Source organism: Alligator mississippiensis, chromosome 1, assembly GCF_030867095.1.
Source record: "Alligator mississippiensis isolate rAllMis1 chromosome 1, rAllMis1, whole genome shotgun sequence".
In the NCBI taxonomy this organism is placed as follows: Eukaryota; Metazoa; Chordata; order Crocodylia; family Alligatoridae; genus Alligator; species Alligator mississippiensis.
The window spans coordinates 201,116,859-201,138,022 of NC_081824.1; the positions used below are offsets into that span (position 1 = coordinate 201,116,859).

At 44.4% G+C, this 21,164-nt stretch overlaps 1 long non-coding RNA gene across 1 annotated transcript in view; it reads right to left on the reverse strand.

Moving 5' to 3' along the window:
* LOC132245854 (uncharacterized) overlaps positions 1-11,345 on the reverse strand; it is a 38,982-nt gene extending 27,637 nt beyond the window's left edge. Inside the window, exon 1 of the long non-coding RNA XR_009457589.1 lies at positions 10,963-11,345. This is a non-coding gene — a long non-coding RNA (uncharacterized LOC132245854). The remainder of the gene's footprint in view (positions 1-10,962) is intronic.
* Positions 11,346-21,164: the final 9,819 nt, after the last annotated feature.

Consider the following 21,164-nt stretch of genomic DNA (forward strand, 5'->3'; position numbering starts at 1 on the left):
ATGGGACGTTACGCGCTCCTGGTGCCACATTGTTACCCTTGCTGGACGCGGGAAGAATCGACCCACATTTTCAAGGGGAGTCTAAGACCTGGAATACGCTAGTACTTACCCACCATTATAATTGGCATTGTTGGAGGTTGGAAGACACGGTACCTGATCCAAGCCCAGAAGATGAGGAAAAGGTTCCTACACTGTATGGAACTTCAGCCCCAGTGTGGATGGCCTCAGATGGAACCTCCTGACATGAAGGAGGCTATGGATACTACTGTAAAGCTTGTCACGATAAGGAAATATTCCAAGCCGACCCAGATGATAATTCGTCCCAAAAATGTGAATTATTAGGATTCCTAAAGGTACTAGAGCATTGTCTGACACATCATGACGATACACTTCCCGTTCCAATTATCGCCATTGATTCGCAGTATATCTATAAAATTCTTACTGGTATAACTTTTCCCACCGAACACTTGGATGATTGGCAAGACATCTAGAGGACATTAACTAGATTTGTACGCCTTTCGTTAGTTAGGCACACTAAGTCCCACCGTCCGGATACTGATCCAGTACATGAGGTTATTGATAAGCTTTTGGAAGATCCACTCCGGACCGACGTGGTTTTGCCTATCACATCTGCTTCCGGTCCTGAAGTAAATGCATTCCTCGCGTGGCTTCACAAAAATTGGGGTCACCCAGGACCACGGGCTTGTCATCAACATTGGTGCCGAACCCTTACAGAGCCGGCCTCATATGGAGCTCGGCGTGATTGGGAAAAGGTAGCTCAGGCTTGTGAGATATGTGCTAAAGAGAAGTGTCATAAAACCAAACATCAGATCGGAGCTTTCGATTCTTCGCAGTGTCAGGCGGGAAAAGTTTGGCAGGTAGATCTGCTAGGACCCCTCCCAGGGTCTAAACCACCAAATAAAGGACTAGTTGTGGTTGATTTGGGAATGAGACAGTTGCAGGTTATCCCCCTGTGGAAAAGTAATGCCACTGCTGTCATTTCTGCTTTGACTGCTGTATTTGCCGCCTGGCAACCTCCTCATGAAATTCCGTCTGATGGAGGACCTCCGTTTAACTCTAATGCTCTGGATAAATTTGCTCGTCTTCACAATGTAGCATGGCATCTTCATTTGCCGTACCACCCGCAGTCCAACAGTGTTGTGGAAAGACACATAGGTCTTTATAAAGAACAACTTGGCCTCAGAGGGGGAGGGACATTTAAGAACTGGACTAAATTTAATCATGATGTCCTTATTTCACTAAACACTGCTAAACCGTTATGGGATGAAGCTAATGTCCAGAAACCCCCACCTTGGAAACCCAAGTTCCTGCCAGAGGAGTTAGTATGGATCTCAATACCTCACCCTCATCAGTCTCATCCACAAGTTCACAAAGGAACTGTTCAGCAGTCAGGACAATATCCTAATACCTATTCTGTCCAATTGGAAGAGAAGCCCGATCGTCCTTCTATTATCGTTCATCACAACTGGATGACTCACCGTTCCGACGTTCACTCAGTATCCTTACAGTAAAACCAATTATGATTCTTTCTTGTTTTGTTTTGTCTTGTTATACTGTTTTCTTCACAGGTTTGACCCCAGCAAAAGCGGTAATCCACAACCACCTAATTATGAGACCAGACTGCAGTCCATTCGAAGCCAAAGAACGATGGTTGCGAGGGAAGCACTGAGACGGCAAAAACCCATTTGCTCAGGACTTGTTATGACACTATTTTCTCATTTTGTTAAGTGTTTACTGACATTGTCTGTTATAGGAGAAGACGGACCGAAGCGGATGTTCTCCAATCAGACGATGATCAACAGTTGTTGTTATGTGTTCAAAGTTATTTGTTTATGTATTTATATATATATAGATATTGGTTGTGAAGGCTTTGCCAAGTCAGTGAATCCTCTAACAGAGATGCCGTATGATGTGCTCATGTGTCTAAAATTCCAGTTGTGCCGTCAGCAAGGGGGCATGTCACAACCCAGTGATTTTGGTGCCTCGGCACTATGGAATTTTCTTGTCACATGAGAGCCTCTTGCACAGCGAAGGTTTTTGCTGCATAAAGAACCCGCGTGCAGGAGAGAGTTCCCGCCAATTTGCAGCTGTCTTTGCAGGGTGCATTTTCCCTTTGCAGCACAGGAGTGCACGGTGCAAAGAGTTCCTGCTATTCAAATGCAAATTTGTGTCCCGCTATTGGCTAGTGCTAAATTATTCACACGTGGCGGCTGGTAATTGGCTTGCTGGCCGTTTAAAAATTCGCATGACTTCCGCCCAAGTCGAAGAACTTTGAGCACGCTGCAGAGTGCCTCTAAAGAGATCCAACTTGCGGCTAGCTGGTCAATAGACTGATCACCTATCGATCCTTCTTCCCGTCGCCGAGCGCAATCCCAGATGTACCCTTTTCCCGCCAGCTTAAGTTACGGACGGATTTGCTGGCTTTGGCCTCGCCAGCTGGAACATCTTACATTGTTGTTCAGATGACCGGACCGTTTCCATCGCAACCACCCGCGACGTAAGTAAAGTTTTTACCACCATTAAACCTCGTCTGCCTCTCCATTCACCAGCCCGCCCTGACGAACGAGCAATTTCTAAATCACCTCGGGTCGGCTCCGGCCGTCCGAGACATAACTGAGAGGAGAATAAGACCTCCTGCTGTTTGAAAAGGTTATTAACTCCGAGTTGTGCCTGGTTTCCGTTACAAAATGTGAGAAAATCTAGTGGGCTGCTGTCCATCAAGATGTGTTATGGCTGCTGCTGGCCTTTGTTGTACCATCTGAAATTCTAAAATAGTGCTCTACTTTTAAAATATTCATGAGCCCATTATAGAAAGGCGCATCATTATTATTATTTTGTTGTTTGTAACTTGCTGACAAGCAGGCATATGGTGTACAAGCCATGGGAGAAATGGAGTAAAAATCAGAGATGATATGAATTCCATGGGTATACAATATAAATCTAATTTGCACCCAGGACTTAATCCTCTTCCCACTGACCTGAATGGCAAAGCTGACGCTGACCTCACTAGGACTTGGTCCCAAATTTCCATTCTGTATCCACCAGATTTAGTTGTTGGAATTAATGGGTATGACTGACTGCTATTCAAGATAGGGGACATCTAAAGTATCTCAAGATATGCCTTGTTTTTCCATTTTTTTTTACATGACAGTGGTTCTGACAGAGTTTTGTGGAGGCTCTGTTACAATCTTCCACAGTGCAACTGGGAACTTTTCTATTGACACACAGTCTGACTTCAGTCTTATTTGTCTCATATTGTGAATACATCTACTCCCCATCCTGCTTGCACAGAAGAATGTGGAGCATTATTAGAATGATGAGTCTAACTGCTTACCTAGTTCTACAAAACTACGACCAAAGAATGAATGCAAGGATACATGCAGGAGGTTTGGAGACAAATTTATGACTGATACAAACATGAACTACCTCCAATGGAATTTCACTTTTTACCCCAGTGAAGAATTTTCCCTTTTGCCTTTTATTCAGGGCAGAGGTTATCTGCTACCTCTACCAGCATAAAAAGGTCTACATTAGATGGTACTGTCAGCCACCAATCAAACTTAATCCCAGGCCTGATGAACATGCCTATACCAGCAGAAGCATGTGGTACATGGCCCTGGCTTAAGAGTCCGTTCTTCCAGCCGTTACTCATAGAATTAATACACCTGCAGGCAAAACCACACTGAAATCAGTGGGATTACTGTTGCAAATGTGAGTGTGTAGAACTAGGGCCTCCTTTTAAAGGTGGGAGAGGATGAACATTAAATACATGTTGTTACAACTGTCTCTATTTAGGCACTTTAAATATAGCTGTATGCAGGTGGAGTTTCATGATCAAAGAGTTGCATATCTGTTAAATTCAAGGTAGCTGGTGAAATAATATAGTACCCATCTTACAGTTTTGGAGCTAAAATCTTTTACAGTGCCAGATTGTGAGTGTCAGTGATTTGACATAGAAGTTGATACATTTTGCACAGGAGCTGATCATTCTTGCAATGAACTACACAAACGTAAATAGGTTACTAACTCAAACAAGCTGGTGTAGTCAGTTGCATATTCTGTGTTGCTCTGGGTCTTCAACCATGTACATGTAATCCAATGGAGTGGATCACAGCAGGCGGTATATAAAGGGTTGTTTTCATGAGAACATTTACCGGCATAATTATTACAATAACACTGCTACACTTACATTGGTCTAACTCCATATAAACAGTCTTATTCAGGTAAAAGGGTGCCTTTTCCAGGTCAGTTTGTAGTACTTTCAAGAAGGCAGACGCTCCATAGAAAAGGTAATGTGGAAGTTAATAATTTGGTACTTGGAGCAAGGCCTAAAGTGGGGGGTACAAACTCATGAGACAAGGACAGGCTGGAAAAATCAGGGACAAAAGGATTCATGCCTTAGGAACAGAGGCAGGTCAAAGAGGTTTGTACCCACTACTATATGCTCTACTCAAAAACCTAGGGCAGGTCCTCAGGTTCCTTACTCTGCTCTGGCTGCTCAACCCTAGTTCATAGTTTCATAGTTGGTATAGTCGGAAGGGACTTAAGCAGGTCATCAAGTCTGACCCCCTGCCCTGGGCAGGAAAGAATGCTGGGGTCAAACGACCCCAGCAAGGTGTCTATCTAGCTTCCTTTTAAAGATCTCCAGGGTAGGGGTGAGCACCACTTCCCTAGGAAGTTGGTTCCAGCTCCTAGCCGCCCTGACAGTGAAGTAGTGCCTCCTGATGGCTAGCCTGACCCTACTCTCATAAGCTGACTTACGGCCATTATTCCTTGTAACTCCCAGTAGTGCTTGAGGGAACACGGACTCTCCCATTGCCTGCTGGTCCCCCTTGGCAAGTTTGTAGGTGGCCACCAGATCCCCTCTCAGCCTTCTTTTGTGGAGGCTGAACAGGTTCAGGTCCCGTAGTCTCTCCTCATAGGGCCTACTCTGCTTCCCCCTGATCATGCAAGTGGCCCTTCTCTGGACCCTGTCTGTGCTGTCCACATCCCTCCTGAAGTGCAGTGCCCAGAACTGGATGCAGTACTCCAACTACGGCCTGACCAATGCCACATAAAGGGAGGATCACCTCCTTGGACCTGCTTGTGATGCATCTATGGATGCATGACAAGGTGCGGTTGGCCTTCCTGACACATTGGCGGCCCATGTTCATCTTGGAATCAATAGTGACTCCAAGATCCTTTTCTGCCTCTTTGCTAACAAGGGAGTTCCCCAGCCTGTAGGTATGCTGCTGGTTCTTCCTCCCCAGGTGCAATACCTTGCACTTGTCTGTATTGAAACCCATCCTATTCTCATCCGCCCACCTCTGTAACCTGTCCAGATCTAGTTGTAGGCTGTCCTTCTCTTCTAGCGTGCTCACTTCTCCCCACATCTTAGCATCATCTGTGAACTTGAACAAGGTGCTTTTCACCCCCTCGTCCAAGTCACCGATGAAGGTATTGAACATTGGGGGCCCGAGGACTGAGCCCTGGGGAACCCCACTGCCCACATCCCTCCAGGTCAAAAATGACCCATCCACCACCACTCTCTGGGTGTGGCACTCCAGCCAGTTTGTGACCCATCTGACTGTGTAGGCGTCAACACCACAGTCACCTAATTTTTTAATGAGGATGGGGTGAGAGACAGTGTCGAAGGCCTTCCTAAAGTCTAGAAAGACTACATCCACCACGACACCTGCATCCAGGGCTCTTGTGACCTGGTCATAGAAGGCAACCTGAATGTTATGCCACAGTACCTGAATATGAATAGATATTAATTGAGGAAAGGAATGAAAGAGAGGAAGTGGAAACAAAATTCTGACCTAGTGGCCAAGGCAATCACCGTTCCCTGCTCCGGTGACTACTTAGCATGAAAAAAATAATTAATAGAGAATGAGGTAGAGTGCAGGGAATTGATCCATCATTCCAAAGGAGTATCCGAACCACTAGGCGAGAGAATCAGAATTGATCTCTTTTCCTCAGTCCCAATGTATGTCTAATTATTACATGAAAATTAAAACTGTGTCAGCACAGGAGAAACTGTGATGGCCTCAGCCAAGATATAGGTTCAGGTCCTCTCAGACAGGGAAATGACTTTAACCTGGGTTTCCCACATACTGGGTGAGTGCTCCTGCCACTGACTTCCTGGATAGAAAAGGAGCCTGTCGCAGGGCACTAAGGTGCCTGCTCCTCTAAGAGCAGAAACTGCCTGGGGAGAGAGCCCAAAGACCCACACAGAAGCCCACAGGTGCAGGTTACCATGGCAACAGGCTAATGAGCAAATTAACCTGCACCTGGTCAGCTGACCGGAAGAGGCAGGGCCCTGAGCCCATAGAAACACGAGGGCCAGGACTAGAGAGGCAGTTCCCTGCCAGCAGCCAAAGGGGAAGGAGCCTCCAGGGAGGAATTGCCCAGAGACACTGGAGCTGCCTGATATGCTGCATGTAGAGCTAATGGGGCTCCAGGAGCTCACCAGGTACCTTTGCCTACCAGGCACTTAGTGTCAGGGAAGAAGTTGGACTCTTTAAAGGGGCAGAGCACACCCTGAACTTTTGTGTTATGTTATAGTCCAGGGGCTCAAGTTTTGGTTGTTATTTAATAAGACCAGAGATTGGACTGAGGCTATTGGGGAAGGAGGAGGCCTCATTGGGGACCCACTACAGTGTGGGAAACCCCAGCGGCAGTGTAGGTGTAGTGTTCATGGGTGAACAGACCCCAGCGCCAGTGTGGGCACAGTGAGAAGGGGGAGAGCGAACCTCAGCACCAGTGTGGGCACAGTAACAAGGGGGAGAGCAGACCCCAGAGCCAGAGGGCAGTGAGAAGGGGGAGAGCATACCCCAGTGCCAGGGGTGCTGAGAGAGAGACAGGGCCACCAAGAGCCCAGCTCCAGGGGGGGCCGAGAAAGACAGGGTTGCAGAGAGCCCAGTGATGATTGGAGGCCAAGCTAAACTAAGGCCTAGAAGGGACAACATGTGAATGCAAGGCTTGGGGCGTAGTAAAGGAGCGGTTTGGAGCCATGCATCTAGCCCATAAGGCCGAGGGTGTCCTGAAAGGTATCCATTTTGAGCGGGACCCAAAAGAGGTCTGAGAACCCACAGGGTTCAGTGGGGTCCATCAGGACCGTGTGCAACTTACAATCTTGAGGGCAACCTCTCCATCTACTACAGTTACACCAAAACGTGGCAGGAGAGCAAGAGGGTGCCCATTGGGCAGGATTGGCATAGTCAAGGGGACCTAGGGGTATCACAGCCATCCCTGAGGAACCCGTCCTATGACAGAGCCCCATTCCTTCATGTCTTTTGGAAAAGCTGATCTAGACATGTAAGGGGGAATTCCCTTCTTGAAAGCACAGAGACGGAAAGGGATCTTGGAATCATCATTGACTCCAAGATGAACATGAGCCGCCAATGCCAGACTGCCGCCAGCAAGGCCAGCCATACCTTGTCGTGCATCCAAAGGTGCATCTCAAGCCGGTCCAGAGAGGTGATACTCCCCCTCTATGCGACTTTAGTCAGGCCGCAGTTGGAGTACTGCATCCAGTACTGGGCGCCACACTTCAAAAGGGATGTGGCCAGCCTGGAGAGAGTTCAGAGGAGGGCCACCCGCTTGGTGAGAGGGCAGCAGGCCAGGACCTATGAGGAGAGACTGAAGGACCTGAACCTGTTCAGCCTCAGCAAGAGGAGGCTGAGGGGGGACCTGGTGGCTGCCTACAAGCTCATCAGGGGAGATCAAGAGCAAATAGGAAGAGCTCTTTTCTCCCCAGCACCACCTGGGGTGACGAGGAACAATGGTCATAAGCTGATGGAGAATAGGTTTAGGTTGGAGATCAGAAGGCAATATTTTACAGTTAGGGTGGCCAAAATCTGGAACCAACTTCCCAGGGAAGTGGTCCTCGCCCCTACCTTGGGCATATTCAAGAGGAGGTTGGATGATCACCTGTCTGGGGTCTTCTGAACCCAGCATTCATTCCTGCCTGTGGCAGGGGGTCAGGCTAGATGATCTGTTCAGGTCCCTCCTGACCCTAGCTACTATGATACTATGATACTAAGGGGTCAGAACCCACTACTGTGGGGAGGAGTGTGTCCGAGCCGCCTCCAACCCAGGAGTTTCCCCACCTCCTTCCCCACCAACTCTAGTGAAGATGCAGCTGTGGCACAGCTTCACCAGCCAGCCGGAAGCCAGCACAGCTGGTGCAGCCCCAACAGTCAGCTCCAGCTGGGGGAATGTTCCTCAGTGGTGGGTGATTAGGAACATGGCCATCCAGGCCAGGCAGAATTGCCCATCCCTGGAGGAGAGGGGGAATAAGAGCAGCCTGGGGCCAAAGAGGTCTCTTGGAGGCCAGAGGCCAGCAGTGCTATGAGGGGTGCATGGAGGCAAAATGGTCTCCGGATAGGACCCCCCCCTCCACCTTGATGAGGCCCCAAGGCTAACCTGCACCCAGGTGAGGATGGCTGAGGCACCTTGACTGCAGCATGGAGCAATGACTGCAGTGACTCCAAAGGACCAGCACAAGTTAAGAACAGCCTTCTTCAGTTCTTATTTTTGCTTTCATGTTTTGATTCGATTTCATAGATTTCATAGACATTTGGGCTGGAAGGAACCTTGGAAGATCCTTGATTCCAGCACCCTGCCCCAGGGGCAGGAAGTCAGCAGGGATCATAGGATCCCAGCAAGATAAACATCCAGATGTCTTTTGAAGGCATTCAGAGTAGGTGCTTGAACCACCTCCAGCGGCAGCCTGTTCCAAACCTTGGGGGCTCAGACAGTAAAGAAGTTCTTCCTTATGTCAAGTCTGAAACAGTCATGGAGGAGTTTGTGACCATTCATCCTTGTCATCCCTTGGGGCTCTGGTGAACAGACGTTCCCCCAGATCCTGGTAAGCACCCCTGATGAACTTATATGAGGCCACCAGATCACCCCTGAGCCTGTGCTTTTCTAGGCTGAAGAGTCCCATGGCTCTCAGCCTCTCGTCATAAGGTCTGCTACCCTGACCTCTGATCATGAGCGTGGCTCTCCTCTAGACTCTCTCAAGCTTCTCCACATCCTTTTTGAATTATGGAGCCCAAAACTGGATGCAGTACTCCAGCTGCAGCCTCACCAAGGCTGAGTAAAACAGGAGAATGACGCCCTGGGATTTGCTTGAGAAGTGCCAGAGAAGGGTGGGGTTTATGCCACATACCTGTCCTTGGCTAGCTTAGGCAGCTCCCCAGTCAGCTTTTGCTGCCTTTCATTAATCCCATTATAAAGTGCCTGACTCTTGCTATGTTTTGTATAGATATCCTGCTTGCCTACCTCAGGGCATGTCCTCTATGTAGATCTATTCCAGGGGTGGCTCGCTTACAGTATATGTGCCACAAACGGCACAGGCAACCTCTATAGCCAGGTACAGACATTACACTTTTACTGGTGTAAGTGATCAGAAACTGGTCTATATCCATAACAGTTCAGCACACAAAACCAGTGTATACTGGTAACAGAACAGAATTTCAGCACATATAGACAGGTTTAAAAATGATGGGACCTGGTCTAAGATTTGGTCCCCCACCAAAAGGCAAATGTGTGTTCTGTTCACTACTGATCTAAACTGCGCTGCTTACAGAAAACCACGTAACTAAGATTGACCCTGCTTTGGGCTTTTTGAATGTCTGTACTTAGCCTATGTGGCATGCGACAGATCAAGGAGGAGGCAGACAAGACAGCAGCATGTAGGGCAGGGAGCAGAAAACAAAGCAAAGATCAGAGAGGAAGCACAAGTCAGGGAGCAGAGAGTAGAGCGGTGGATTGGGCAGGGGAAGAGGATGGGAGTAGCCCCTGCAGGGCATAGGGCTTAATTTGTGGCACACCTAACAGATAGGGTGGCCACCACTGGTCTAGCCCTTTGTGCATCATCAGTTTCTCTTATTGTTGCTACATTTCTTTCACAGAAGAAGCATGTGTATATTTTTCATACAGGATAATATGACTGGGAACCCCCACAAATAGGCAGTAGTTGAGCAGTAATAGTGAAATAAATCTGGATAGAAATTGAGTCTAGTTTAAGATGATACTCATTATTCATTTTAATTAAACGTACCTTTACTTGCCAAAGTTTTGTAAATGCTATTCTGTAACAGCATAATTCATGTATGGCAGAACATCACATGCCTTTTTTCACTTCAAAGGTGACTCATGCAGTGAAAGTAGTAGTTTAGTTATGCAGGTTAGAAACTTCTGCAAATTCAAGACTCTCAACTAGACTACAATGAAAGTCAATGAAATTATTATGTACTGCAGTGGAATATATTTTCATGGATGCCTGCAAGTGTGTAAGATCCCATTCGTGGTTTGACACAAGTGCATGTGTTTTGTTTTGTTTTGGATTTTTTTTTATTTATATACTGTGGAATTATCTCCCTGTGCCCATATCACTTTACACTATGAAACTTTCAAGTTCATCTCTTTCTTTTTCAGCACTGGGCATAAGCTTGGGAAGCAAATTCATCTGCTACTTTTCTATTTGGGGACACCCCTAATTTGTGGCTGACATCCAGCAGCTTCCAGTCCTGACTGCTGTGCCATTTGCTTCTGGGAAACTGCAAAAAACAATGAATACTGCTACAACTGACTTGAGAATCGGAAACATTTGGTAGAGTAATAAAAGAGTTCTTGACAGAATGCTGCAGTAGCAAGCCAACCTACCAGCTAATTGCCTCCATTCTCACAAACAGGTATTTATATGTTCCTTTGAAAACAGACAGGATGTTAATACTGATATGATTGTCCTCCATTCTCAAACAAAGCTGAGGAAGAAAACAAATTAACATTTTAAAGACTGATACACTTGATCAAATTCTGAAACCTGCTTTTGCTGTAACTCAAAGATTGAATGATAAATGTGAAAGAAGAGCTCCCTTTCCTTTCCAGCCTCTCCTGCATTTGTTAAACCCATTTCTTTACATACATCTTTTATGAGAGGATACACACCCATCATTTCCCTTCATGTTGAGCTGTGTCTTTAGGGAGAGGAACTCATACAAACTTCAGCCACTGTTTCTCTACTTCTCTTCTTTGAGCAGGTCAGCTTTTCAGTTTATTTGCAATACTCGCTTTCAAAGACATGAAAAAATAATGAGATGAAGACACAGACATTTTAGCCATGGCTCTTGGAAAATTAAACAGAAATGTTCCACAAATATTTATAAAAAACACATGCAGATCAAGCGAATTAGTGGAAGAATCTCTGCCTAAGTAGGTCACCATGCAGAGCTAAGGTTGCAAATATCATTCATGTAAAGTATTATTGTTCATTTGCCTTAAGTTCACCTAGCTGTGGAATAAGCTTGTTTCAAGGTAAACACATTCCCCAAGCACAGCCAAGAAATTGTTCTGTTCATGTAAACAAAGCCTGCAAAGACCTGAAGGTTAAAAAATGCTCAGTGGATTTCAACAGCGTGTGTTTTCGTCGGCCTTTTGATTTTTTTCAAACAGACTAACAATTTTCTCATATCTATGCAGCTTTGATCTTTTTGTATGAACTTACAAGTGAATTAAGCAACAGTTTACCTCTGCTTTGAAGATTGTATCCTGGTTAGCCCTTTCTGCTACAAGTAGCACTCTTCTGGCTTGTTCCCAAAAAGTGACTGGATACTTAAGTGACTGACAAGACTATCTAGACTTGTTACTGATATTGCTGAAAAAAAAATTCTGGAAGGCACAGTAAACCTCTTGCTTTAAGCCCATCTTTAACACTTCAGCCTTTAGGAGGAGACCTACCGTAAGAGGTAGAGTGTTCCACATCTGCCTGTTGCGGTTTTTCTGCAGAGTAATTATGGCGGGCCTTGTCAGAAACAGGATACTGGCCTAGCTGAACTATGCAACTAATGCAGTATGGCAGCTCCTATTTCCTATGCACTGTTTCCTTCTGTTTGTTGCTTTACCTAGTTTGTCTCCCTTAAGCTGTATCTTTTGCTCTTTTCCTTTTGAAGATTCATCCCACCTAATCAGCATGACCTTTACCCACTGTTCCTTTCTCACCGGAAGTCTGTATCTTCCAGTGTCAGTATGGTTAGGGGCCTATTGTTCTTTTCTCTCTAGGAAGTATTTTTGCGATATAATCTCCAAGAACAATAGCCTCAGCTTTATTTAAATCAAGACTGTATTTTTTTTAAATTTGGAGTCTGTCTTCTTGCTGGACATGTGCACAGTGAGAAAGTCTAACCTTTACTTGAGCCTCTAGATACAACCACAACAAAAATAAATGCATATTATTATTGATGTTGTTAATGTTAGTCTTATTAAATCATACTAATGATAATAATACATCTATCCTTTCCAAGTAGTAATTCCATCCCTTTCAAAAATGGTGGTTACTTGACTCTCTAATTTAGCCTTCAAGCCAGTGGGTTTTAGTCCACATTCTCTGCATTCTCATAATGTAAAAGGATCATGGGATAATTTGCAACAGCTTATCAATTGGTTTTGTGCTGGTTTTTTGTGGGTTATTTGTTTTTGCCCCCTTTGCAGTGACTTGAACTCATAACTCATGAATTCAAGCGTATGCCAACATCCAACAATGACAAATTATAAATATATTTGATTTTTTTTTTCTGGACTGATGGTAAATTCATTACCCAACTGAATTAGAAGTTGTATTTTAAAGTAATGTAACTAGCATAGCACACATGAATCACTGTCAGAAGTTGTATTCATTTTAATTAAAGTGTTTCTAAATAAAGCTCTCCACAAAAGCATTTTCAAGTGCTTTTATAATAATTGGACTGTTGGGCATTGTTGCTTCAGGTTAACAGTTATACAACATAGTCTTACAGCAGAACCCTGAAGTAAGCTAACAACCTTCTTAGCAAAGTCAATTTATATTTTACTTCTATAACAACTCAGCAGCACTCCATACCTCAGACCTTGAACAGGGGAACACCAACCAAAGAAAGGTTGTGATTTGGTAGAGCTGTTTTAACTCCACTGGAGGGGCATTAATTTACACCAGTTGCAGGTTTGGTCCTAAGCATCTTCTAAGCTAAAGGTGATTTGAACATAAAACTAGTAGAGAGGGGATTCTGTGCTACTTGAATCAGGATCTACTTCACTCTTTTTAAAAAAGAAACTATTACGTGAAGTTGCCAGAGGTTTTCCAGTCTGGTGAATCAAAGATCTCAAAAATCAAGACGTCCTAGATACAGAATTCAGGTCCAGCTTCTGCAATACTATGAGAAGCGGAGGATGATCGGCATTTAATTCCATTATATTGTCACTTCATTTTGCTCATTAAAATTGACCCATTACCTGAGGGCTCAATGTTTCCACTTCCATGGGCAATAGAAAACAAATGCAGGCAGAGAAGCTGAGAGAAGTTCTGCAGTACACTCCCTCAGTGCACATGTCGATGTACATGTGTTTCCTGAAAAGACTATGGAAAGCCCCATACTTCTACACTGATTGCTTGGATTCTTTGGCTCCGGGGACAGAAATAATGGTAAAAAGTTCAAGGCATGGGCATAACCGAGCAGTTCCATGCCCTGGGTAGTGGCAGTGCATTGGGCCATGGCAGTGGCTGGGCTGCCAGTGACAGCAGTGGTTGCTATTTTTGTACCCTCTCTCAGTAGGGCTGGGGCCATGGTTTCCCCCTCTACTCTAAGTACCACTACTGGTCCAAAAACTAGCATTCCCTCAAGCCAGGTTTTTAAAAATTATTAATATTGTGCACCTGTAGCACCCTCAATAAAGGAGATATCCATGGGTGGGAGACAATGACAGCATGACTTTCTAGGGAGCCCTGCTGCCAAGGTGAGTGGAGTATTGCAGCTATCCCTCCCTATGGTTGGATCTGTCAGTACCCACAGGTTCATTGCCCTATGCTTTCTCCCTGCATCCTCTCCCAGCTATTTATTTTGAGGACAGAACATTCAATATGAAGAGTTACAAGGTTCCTTGTCTTGTGCCTTTTGGCTCCATGGTGCACAATACAGCCATGTTGACCATAATCTTCAGGTTTTCCAGAGGAACGGCAAGAGCATATTTCATATATGTGCCTTGGATAAGAAAAAAGATATATTGTCAGCCTGTAGGACAGTTAATAGAACCTACATGAACTAGAATTTTGCATCCTTGAGACACCAACTTGGAATTTTTTTCAGGAGTTTTCATGAGCTCTTCATCAGCTGTGATACAGATGTGTAAAAGAATTCATACTCTATTCAGCAGCACTGGCAATTATAAAGCTAACAAACACTGTCTAAGAAATTCCTTTTTAGTTTGCTCGATGTTCTTCCTTACTAGTGATCAGTAATACAAGACTCTGTGAAATCATAGCCACTGCATGTAATTTTGTTTTCAGAGTTTCTTTGGCACCTTGAATAAATTGGTGTTTTCTCCAAAGTATATAAAATGCTTTGTGAAAACATAAGTAGTGCCAATTTCTGAGAACAAAGGATTTTTTTTTCTCTCTTCCAATTAAAAAACAAGTACCAGTGCCAATACTTTTATTTTATATTCTCTGCTTCCAGAAGCATTTTTAAACGGCTCTGATCTTTGTAGGAAGCCTGCTAAACCATGTCCTGTTCTACACTAATAAGTGGCATGTTGCTTTTATACTGTCATGATGACACTTGACAGTAGAGATATTGTGTGAGATGCTGGCAACTCTAACTAGCTCTTTTTGTACAATATGGCTGAGAGTGATAAAGTTAGCTCTGCACAGAAAGCTAAAGTTCCTCTATACTCTAAGAGTCAGAATAACCTCAGCTATGTTGCTGTAAATCTGAGAAACTACAAAAACTGAAATTGTTACAGACTTTACACCCCTCCATCCCTGACAGAGTTTGCAATGTTAGAAGTCAAAAGACAACGGATGGGAGCAATGATACTGTAGAACTGTGATTTTCAGCCAGGGTGCCACAGATCTCTATTTACAAGATCCTTTCAAGGGTGCCATACAACGTAAGCTCCGTTAGGTGTGCAAACATGATTCACAATATAACCTCAGAGCTTTCAAATAGTGTTAAAAACAAAATGTTAACAACTTTCTGGCATACTGTGGCCTTCTTGAAGTCTTTGCAAAAGAAAATTTGTTCTAGTATTTTAGTGTAGTCAAAAAAAAAAGAGTGAGAACTCAGAGCTGGCATTTCCCAAAAGGTACCTTGAGACATTCGAGGGGTGCCTTGAATCTAAAATAGTTGAAAACCCACTGTTGTAGAAGATTCAAGCAAAGTATCTGATGTTGTAATAGTGTGGATCCCTGCATAGTACTACTGAAACTCATAGGATTCTGAAGGGCATTGCTCCCTGGGGATATATTCTTTCTGATGGTATCACTGAGATTGCAAAGCCTTTTAAAAGTCTCCCCAGCAAGTTTCCTCAGAGCTCCTGTTCCATGTAGGGAAGGCATTCGGTTTGTGTTCACTGTATTCTTGCATTTGTGTTCTCTGTATTCTTGCTTTCAACTTCCTCCTGAGTACTTAGTGAGGAGAAAAAGGAATAAGCCTTACACAGAGAAGATGTCTAGAGCTGCTTCAGTGCCAGAAACAGAACTGCAACATTAAGAAAATCATTTTGCTAATAGTGCTCTTGACTTGTCCAAACATAATGGCGTTAGTGTAGAATTTAAATACAAGAAAAAGCTCTATGGACAAAATTCTGTGATTCTTAAACAAGAAGAGTTTATAGTTAAATCCAAGGGGATTTGAGAGTTTTCCTCAACAAAAGACATCAATATTTGGGCCTCAGCATTTATTGCTATTATTGTTTGTACTGATGGCTGACTGAACCAAATCTATATCAGGCTCAGTGCATGCATGTAAGATAGATAGTGTCTAAATTTAGAGCTTAAAATGCAGAAGTTGCCTTTGGAATTGAAATGAAGCAAGTAATTTATAGAATTCCTGAAAGCCACATGAGAGGCTTACCCCCTGCTCCCAACTCTGCAGGAAAATCCCAATTTGAGAATATCAGCCTTGCATATTTTGAGTGAGATGCAGAGTAAATGCCTGAAAACCATTAAAGAATTCTAAGTTACTATTGTTCAGTAATTCAGTGTATAATCAGTACATTATAGCTACAAATACAAAGACCACTGGTGACTTCTGTGATAAATATACTTGATTAGGTTTATTATAGGGAAGTTTGAAAAATAGCTGATTTTACCAGTAGAGAAAAAGATCCATGGAATTAGTACTTAGAGCATCATTTGATCTTAAGAAATGTGAGTGCCCCCTCTATCCAAACCATGTTAAATCTTTTGGTAATTTTTTAAAAAGCGGAAATATGAGGATGTCCATTTGCTTTGAAGCAGTAATATTCTACCACCCTCCTGACATATTGGTAAGTCCCATCTGTACCAATGAGAGTTAGAAAGAATGACCATTCCCAACTATTTTAGAAGGTAAGGTTTTTCAAAACTAGCCTCACCTGGCAAAATGCTTAATATGACACTAGTATAGTTTGGAGTAGAAATGGGGCTGAAACATGTTCATTACAAAGAGGAACATTTCACACTAGTCACACTGTCTATATAAAGCTGAGAGCAGCTGAACACTGAATAGTTTGTATTTATACAAAATATACAAAGAGCCTTATCAAGAGCCGGATTATCATGGAGGGGCTGAGGGTGAGGGGGAAGGGGGAGGTTGCTAGTGAATGCAATATGAATTCTACAGACCGTGTAATGTTTTGTATTCAACTTTGCAGAGCCAATGGAATGAGCAAGGAGGATGTTCCCTTAGTTATGTGCAGCTACGTAAGTGTGTAGACCAGACCTTAGTCATACCTTTCAAAAATGGCTTGTGAAACTTATCTCGAATTTTGACAGAAGTGTCCCCTGTCCACAGGACTTACATGGGCAGATTAGAGTGGAATTAGGGATTTGAAGATGCTAAAGGGAAGACTAACATGGGGTTCAACATAAAAAAAATCCTCTCAATGAGTGAAACTATTGAATTGTTATAATTCAGGAGCTTGATAAAGCCTTGAAAAGGCTTGATTCTGCAGATGCTGAATGCTCTTAGCTCCCACTCAAAATAATGTGTTATATGCTCACAATCTTGCAGGCCTGGGACTGAAATGAGTCCTGTGTGGTACTATGCAATGTTGGTATGATGATAGGCTCAGCTGCAGGGATATTGCTGAGGATATGAGAGTCCAAGATCTCAATTCTGCACTGTCTCCTGAGGACCCCTAGGATGTAGGAGGGGAGAGAAGGAGTGCCTTTCAGCTTGTGTTGCACTCCTGAGAGGGACTGGCCTGGTACCAAGGCTAACTCACAGCAGCCTCAAGAGATGATCAGAGTTATGGCCATGTTGGATGATTGCCTATCAGCTGTTCTGCTAGCCTGAAATAACTAGGGTGTAATGTTCCTTAACTCTTATATAGGGAATGCTCAAGAGGGCTGTTCTACTACCTTAAGGGGGACCTCACAGGAAAGCAAGCAGTCTGGGGCATGATCTGATGTGTTCTAGCTGTATTATGATGCAGGAGTAACATCTCAAAGTAAATATCTCAACGAATTTCCTCTGCCGGCAAAATAGTTTCAAAAGTAATCAGATAGTGAAGAGAAAACAGTATGCCGAATTGAACCGAAAGCCCATTGAGACATACTTTGAATAGCTGGCTGCTTAAGGTTCAGTGTCTTCTGATTGAAATGCTTAGGCTTCATGGAGCTAATAGTTCAAATCCTGATGGAGTCAAGTAATGTCCAGTAGTGTACCTGATGGGGGGAGGGGAGAGCTCAACTGCTCCAGGTGATACCTTTGTGCAGAGGGACAAAATTTGCCACAACTATAGCAGCAGCTGCCCTGGACACAGAGCTGCCTAGCTATACCCCTGTATGTATCACAGGCACCGAGAGACTTCATCTCAAAAACCCACAGGTCACTGTGTTTTTTTTACTTATAACTGGCACTTTGAGAACCAGTGTTTCAGCTCAACCTTAAATTTTCAGCACAAAACTCACAAGCATTGCCCACTCTTGTCCAGCCATCACCCAAAACTTTAAATTGGGATCAATAGTTCCTTCTTTATGAACACTGTAACAGGGAATTGGTGCCACTGTTACCAGTGAGGCTTGCAAGAGTAGGCAGTTAAGATTAGCAGTGTAGGTGGAATGAGCCCAGGACTGATAAGACAAGCGGTTAATGAGCAACTGACTGCAGCTGGTCACTGGGTGACCAGCTAGTTAGGTGACCAGAAGGAGACTAAATTGGGGGATTTAAACATAGCCAGGGCCATATAAGGTGGGGGTTGCAGTAGGGAGGGGGAACTCTTGAGACTGTGGGTGCTGCAAGACTAGGAGGCATATGAACTCCAAGGCCTTCAGGCTTGGGGCTTGCATGTAGGATGACTGCCATGGATTTGGGAATATCTGAAGCCCTAGGCTGAAGAGTCTGGGAGCTAAGATGCATGCTGGTAGTAACTCCACACAGACCTGAACAACTGAGCTCAGCTGATGGAATTTGGAACTGATTTGGCTAATTTGGCCTGAAACATGAAAAAAAAAAAAAGTGGGTGCTGCTGGGAACAGACAAACATATGCCACCGAAGGAAGCTGGGAAGAAGGCTCCTAAGCAGATAAGACCTGTAGGCAGCATTCACCCAAGGAGGAAGACTACTAGTTTTCTTTTGAAGCCACCAGCTTGTATTTCTTTTATTTGGTTTGGACTTGTGACCTGAAAACTGGGTTGTGACTACAGGGGTAGAAGAGACTATGGATAAGGATACTGGGGCATGCCCTGATATAGGGGCCAGGGGACAACGTGAAGCTGTGAGGTGGAATCTGGCATGAGGCAGACTGCAAGGGGGGCTGCTGTCCAGGAAAAGCTGATACCCCAGAAGCTGAGGACTTAATCAGTGGACTGAGGCAGTGCACAGCCAGAGAGGAAAATGGGGCCTCAGCTATGGTAGCTGAAGCCCTCAGAAATCCATGAGAACAACCCCCTAAAGGCAGAGTGCTGTCTGGGTATGAGTGGACACAAGAAGGTAGGGTGGCTGGCCTGATTGGCTAGACCAGGCTACCTGTGAGGCTGCTACTGTCTTGAGGACTTCCCGTTCCCAACAACAAACAACATCAAAGCCATGGCAGGTGAGAAGTGGGAGGTATAAGGAGGCTTAAAGGGAGAAGCAGGCAAGCAGGTGGACCCTACCTGTATTACATGTACAGACTCACACTTTACCTTCTTGCAGAATTCCTTCCAGTCCTTCCAAACCCAGGCTCTCCAGCTCCTTAGCAGTTTCCTTCTAGGCCCATAAACTCCCACTCGCATCTGAAAACATCCTTGATCAGCAGCCTGCTGCCATTCACACAGATACCCAGGTGATAGATTCCCTTGGCTAATGTACTCTGCAGACTGCAGTGCAGTGTAGAAATACTGGGGCTAGCTCTAATGAGTTACCAGAAACAGTTTCTAACCATTTGCCTTACTGAGGAATTAGCCTGCAAATAGGGTAACAAAGCCCAGGAAGAGCTGCATATTTTTGCAGCAAGAGTTCTTATAGCCAGGTCATATATCTCTGCACTATCCTGCAGTCTAAAGCATAGGTATTTCCTTCCAAATAATGTAAACAGATTTAGCTGCCAACTTTTGCCCATATTAGCAGATAGAAGTTGACTGCCTCTCTACCTCCATCCTCAGTTTTCTCAGCACTGGCAAGTAAAATGTATTCACCTACTTCAGGTACATCTAGGCACCATGTGAGCATCCAGACTGCAGCCAATTACCTCCCCCCCCCCCCGCCATCTATGTAGATCAGGGGTGGGCAAAATGTGGCCTGGGGGCCAGATGCAGCCCACCAGACCATTCTATCTGGCCCGTGGGGCCCCTAAAAAATTTAGAAAATTAATATTAATCTGCCCTGGGCTGCCTGTCATGTGGCCCTGAATGGCTTGTCAAAACTCAGTAAGCAGCCCTCTGCCCAAAATAATTGCCTGCCCCTGATGTAGATAGATCAATACTAGCACTGCAGTTATCTATGTGTGGTGCTAGGAGTTTGGGGTGCACATCAGAGAGCTCTTAGCTTCCCAGTAACAGGAGCTGCTATATGAATTGTTTCATAGCGCATTGGGTGAGAACTTATCTGTTCTTTCCTGTCTGCAAATGTTCTTAGCCAACCAGCACCTTTACAGAGACACTTTCAGCTCTTTATGCTCTTTGGGTCTGTGTATTCTAAATGGTGCTAAAACAGGGTTTCTGCCCATATGGTTGAATAGTCCTCTATAATGACTTCACTATTAGTACAGGCAGGATACAAATAGAGGGTAGTATGTAGCCAGTGAAAGGCACGTATGCAGCAGTGGACCTTGGAGAGGAGATCATGCATGCTGACATAGTACAGTGAAGACAAATTACATGCATAAAGATTCCTTCTATGTAGACCTCTCCTCCTGGTATAGGACATCTTCTACAAAGCTGTGGGATCACATCATTATGTAGCTTTGGGAAGACCCAGCAGTAGCTGTCAGACTTTGTGGATATGTATGAAGAGCTTCTATTATTTTAGTGCTACAAATGAGGGAAGTCAGACTAGCCTAGAAAACAGTTGGCCTTGTCATCCAGCTGGCTACCTCAAAATGCTATAGGTCCCTGATTAACAAAATGATGTTGGGTTTAGTAGCACTTTTAGTAGCAGAGGTTTACTTGCTGGTGGGAGATATTACCAATACACCTGAAACAATAAGATGGCTATGAGAGGGCAGAAGCACTGAGGGCATCAGTAGCTCATATGCCCAATGTTTGCCAGCCACATGGAGCACATGAACATGTCAACAAGTATTATCCTCGTACTCAATCATTATGCAGGCCTTGATCAACCACAAAGACTGTTTAATGAACATAAGTATGTTATACAGCAGCAAAGTACATAATGCTTGGGTGCTGACAAGATCTAGCAGTTACCTCTCTGGACAAAAAGTATACTTTATTTCTTCCAAATAACCCCCCATCATTTTAGAAAACCCTTTCTACCTTCAGAAGTGAAGCCCTCTATTCCCAAATTAGTACTTTGTTGAATAGGACCCTGGAATAAAGAGAGAACATGCTTGTCTTTTTTCCAAGAGAATCCCTTATTAAAAAGCTAACCACAAGTTTAACCAGCATTTAGATCAGGTGATGGAAATGCAAAAACATATTCGGTCCCGGAAGGATGGGTGTAGGCCAAACCTCTGAGCTCTTGTTAGTTGTTCTGTT